This window comes from Trichechus manatus, unplaced genomic scaffold, assembly GCF_000243295.1.
Source record: "Trichechus manatus latirostris isolate Lorelei unplaced genomic scaffold, TriManLat1.0 scaffold00005, whole genome shotgun sequence".
NCBI lineage: Eukaryota > Metazoa > Chordata > Mammalia > Sirenia > Trichechidae > Trichechus > Trichechus manatus.
In genome coordinates this window covers 1,156,374-1,161,549 of record NW_004443941.1, presented here as the reverse complement: position 1 = coordinate 1,161,549, position 5,176 = coordinate 1,156,374, and positions in this window count along the sequence as shown.

The following is a 5,176-nucleotide window of genomic DNA, read 5'->3' as shown; positions in this document are numbered from 1 at the left end:
TAATATCACACACAAGTAAAATTTTGCTGAAGATCATTCAAAAGCAGTTGCAGCAGTACATCAACAGGGAGCTGCCAGAAATTCAAGCCAGATTCAGAAGAAGACATAGAATGAGGGGTATCATTGCTGATGTCAGATGGATCCTGGCTGAAAGCAGAGAATACCAGAAAGAAGTTTACCTGTGTTTTATTGACTATGCAAAGGCATTCGACTGTATATATCATAACAAATTATGGATAACATTGTGAAGAATGGGAATTCCAGAACACTTAATCATGTTCATGAGGAACCTGTACATAGACCAGGAGGCAGTTATTCTAACAGAACAAGGGCATATATCAAGAAAGGTGTGCATGAGGGTTGTATCCTTTCACCATACTTATTCAATCTGTATGCTGAGAAAATAATCCGAGAAGCTAGAGTATATGAAGAAGAATGTGACATCAAGATTGGAGAATGACTTATTAACAAACTGTAATATGCAGATGACACAACCTTACTTGCTGAAAGTGAAGAGGACTTGAAGCACTTACTGATGAAGGTCAAAGACCACAGCCTTCAGTGTAGATGACACCTTAACATAAAGAAAACAAGAATTCTCACAAGTGGATCAATAAGTAACATCATGATAAACCGAGAAAAGATTGAAGTTGTCAAGGATTTCATTTTACTTGAATCCACAATCAATGCCCATAGAAGCAGCAGTCAATAACGATGCAAGACATATTGCATTGGACAAATCTGCTGCAAAAGACCTCTTTAAAGTGTTAAAAAGCAAAGATGTCACTTTAAGGACAAAAGTGTACCTGACCCAAGTCATGGTGTTTTCAATAGCCTCATATGCATGTGAAAGCTGGACAATGAATAAGGAAGACCAAAGAAGAACTGATGCCTTTGAATTATGATGTTGGCGAAGAATATTGAATATACCATGGACTGCCAGAAGAACGCACAGATCTGTCTTGGAAGAAGTACAGCCAGAATGCTCCTTAGAAACAAGGATGGCAAGACTTCATCTTACATACTTTGGACATGTTATCAGGAGGGACCAGTCCCTGGAGAAGGACATCGAAGTAGAGGGTCATCAAAAAAGAGGAAAACCCTCAACAAAATGGATTGACACAGTGGCTCCAACAATGGACTCAAGCATAACAATGTGAGGATGGTGCAGGACCAGGCAGTGTTTCGTTCTGCTATACGTAGGTTTGCTATGAGTCAGAACCAACTCGATGGCACCTAACACACCCACAAATATTTTAAGCCCCGGTGGTTTAGTGGTTAAGCGCTTGGCTGCTAACTAAAACGTCAGCAGTTCAAACTCACCAGCTGATTCCCCGGGAGAAAACGTGGCAGTCTGCTTCTGTAAAGATTTACAACCTCAGAAACCCTATGGGGCAGTTCTACTCTGTCCTACAGGGTCGCTATGAGTCAGAATAGACTCAATGGCAGTGGGATTCGGTTTGAGTTAATGTAAATTATACCTTGACTCATGAGTAATTTAAAATTATATGGGCCTTCAGTAGGTGGATCGATAAGTTTGGTACATCCGTACAATAGAATATTACTCATTGAAAAAAAAGAAATGAGCTATCAAGTTACGGAAGGACATGGAGGAACCTTAAATGCATATTGCTAACTGAAAGACGCAAGTCGGAGAAAGCTGTATACTGTTGTCTCCAACTACTGTATTCGACTTGCCACTAAGTGGCTGGTGGGTGTCCTTGAGAACTTGCGCCATAGCAGGGGCCAAGCACTGGTCTCTGTAGCTGACTAGTTGGACATTCAGAGGCAACAGTAGCTAGATAGGTAAGTGGGAGGCGACACTGTTGGGTCCATACGCAACCTCCATCTTTGCTACTGGCCTGTCCATTCCTGAGCCCATCGTTCCAGTTCCAATGCCAAAGCTGGCTGATGTCAACTAGCGAGTCACTCTGTTTTCTTAGTTGTTTTTCTTCCATGGTGAGTGCTGTCTGGCGGGCATTAACATCTAATCTTCTCACTTTGCTTGCACTCCCGTACGTCCCTCCACATGCCTCTACGACCTTGTCTCTGATCGTCCAGTCCCGTCCTTCCAGGCACAAAGTCAGACAGCCAAGCCAAACGTGAGCCCCGGAGCCAACAGTGCTGTCCAGTGAGTCCTCGTCTTGCAGGCCTGGGCCTGCCTCAGCCTCTTTGCTGTGCTCAGTCATTGGCTGGGAGCAGCCCACACCTTGGCACAAATGTGGTGGTGGATTCAGGGTGCAGCAGCTGGGTTTGTCCCTCAATTACACACCCTGTAGCAGGAGATCTGAGGGGTGCATGGTGGACAGGATTCAGTGGAGCTTCCAGACTAAGACTAGGAAGAAAGGCCTGCTGATCTACTTCTGAGAATTAGCCAGTGAACAGAATATTGTTCACTATAATGCTGGAAGACGAGCCCCTTTGGTTGGAAGGCACTCAAAATCCACAGCAGCACCAACAATGGTCTTGAGCACACCAACGACCATGAAGATGGCTCAAGACTGGGCAACATTTCATTCTGTTTTTACCTGGGATCACCAAGAGCTGGAGCCGACTCAAGGGCAGCTAACAACAAGGCAGTTACCCGCACTCAGGAGTCATCCTCCTCGAATTCCTCCCACATTAACCGGGAACTGACGGTCTTACTTTTTCTTCATATTTTCATTAGTCCTGCCACCTCTTTATCCAGATCTTTACCCTCCATATCTGAATAGCTGCTGTAGCCACTTAAGTTGATCTCCTAGTCGCCACCCTGCAGCGACCTATCCTGAGCGAAGTCTCCGGGCGCCCCTGAGTGCTGCTTGAAGTGGTTTATTGTAGTGTTACTTAAAATATGCAGAAACATAAAACTCGACATCGACTCCTTGTCTTCTCATTCTAAAACCAAAGCAAATTTACAAACAAAATCACAAAACAAATGAGATTCAAATGAACATTTAGCTCCGGATGCTGTTTTGTTGATTACATTGCCACTTACACTATAGTCCCCGTACCAATGGTTTTCTGGAATTCCACATGCCTGTACTATTCTAAAAAACCACAGTGGTTAGGACCTGGGCTGCTAACTAAAAGGTCGGCAGTTCAGATCTACCAAGCTGCTCCTCAGAAACCTTATGGGGCAGTTCTACTCTGTCCTGTAGGGTCTCTGTGAGTTGGAATCGACTCGACGGCAATGGGTTTGGTGTTTTGGTTTGATACTATTATGTACACGAATGGCCAGTTTTCCCACCATTTTCTGCTATTGGAACTTTCATGAAATCTTGGTTTAATACAGCTAGCTATGAGGAAATTGTTTTCCATTCTGACGTGGATGCATCTTCTAAGTATTAATTCCTCTTCTGTTCTGTTTTCCTCAGCTTATGAAAACTAAATACTTGGCTCCATAAATACAGATGCATATATAAGCAATAAAACTATAAAATTATATGGGAATACACAGGTATAAATTGTTATCTAGTTAAGTCTGAACTTTCTTAGATTAAAATTTTAAAGATTATCCTAGCTGAAAGGTGAAAGATTTTAAATGCTTGTAGAGATCTCATGGACTCTGAAAGAATATTTCTGCAGACCCGTCTACCCGCAGTTTACGCTGCTCTAATCCATTCTCCACCTTAGACCCCTAGCCTAGGATCCTAAGAGTGACCTCTGAGTACTCGCTACACTTTACTATTACCTCCTGTCTTAGTTACCTAGTGCTGCTATGACAGAAATACCACAAGTGAATGGCTTTAACAAAGAGAACTTTACTCTCTCACATTCTAGAAGGCTAGAAGTCCGAATTCAGGGTGCCAGCTCCAGGGGAAGGCTTTCTCTCTCTGTCGGCTCTGGAGGAAGGTCCTTGTCATAAGTCTTCCCCTGGTCTAGGAGCTTCTCAGTGTGGGGACCCAGGTTCCAGAGGATGTGTGCTGCTCCTGGTGCTTCTTTCTTGGTGGTATGAGGTCCCCCGTCTCTCTGCTTGATTCTCTCTTTTATATCTCAAAAGAGATTGACTCAAGATAGAGCCTAATCCTGCCTCATTAACATCATAGAGGTTAGGATTTACAACATACAGAAAAATCACATCAGATCACAAAATGGTGGACAACCACACAATACTGGGAATCATGGCCTAGTCAAGTTGACACATATTTTTGGGGGACACAATTCAGTCCATTCCACTCCCAACACTCTTCAACACCAGTCTTCAGCTCTAGCTAACTAGTGACCACCAGACTCAACACACATGCTCACCTCTTTGCCTTGGCTGATACCTTTCCCCATCTGAAATCCATACTCTTTTGGAACCCTGTTGGCACAATGGTTAAGAGCTCAGCTGCTAACCAAAAAGCCAGGAGTTCGAATCCAGCAGCCACTCCTTGGAAACCCTATGGGGCAGTTCTACTCTGTCCTATAAGGTTGCTATGAGATGAAATTGACTTGTGGCAACAGGTTTTTGGTTTTTTTTTTTATTATCTAAACCTTCCATTTTGATTGGAGTTCCTGGGTGGTACAAGTGGTTAACAAGCTTGGCTGCTAACGGAAATGTTGGCCGTTCAAGTCCACCCAGAAGTGCCTCAGAAGAAAGGCCTGGCCATCTGATTCTGAAGAATTAGCCATTGAAAACTCTACGGAGCAGAGTTTCACTCTGACACACATGGGGTCGCTATGAGTCAGTTTTGTTTTGTTTTTCCTTCCATTTGGTTAAGTCCTTCCTCCTCCTGGGATTGTCCCAGCCAACAGAGATCTCTCCCTATCAAAGCATGTCAGTACACCCCATTCAGCATTAGCCACCCATTCCACATCGTTTTTCCGATTATTCTCCCACTGCTCGGCAAACGTGTTGAGTGTATGGCAGATCACAACCTTGTGCTAGGCCCCTGAATCAAGGGTTCTGTTTTCTGCTTCCCCTGACACGCGATGTGCATTTAACATACGTTTATTGCAGTGGTTTGGACAACATTGTACTCCACATGTGACGTATGCTGGCAGATTTCAAACCACTGGAATCAAGAATAGTACAATCTCAGGACTTGCTTGAAGTAACAGAATGTTATTGTTGGGTGGCGTTAGTTTTTTTTTTTTTAAATCAATCTTTAAAAAGCAGCTGTCAGTCTTTTTAACAAATGGTGCTGGCAAAACTGGATATCCATTTGCAAAAAAATGAAACAGGACCCATACCTCACACCGTATACAAAAA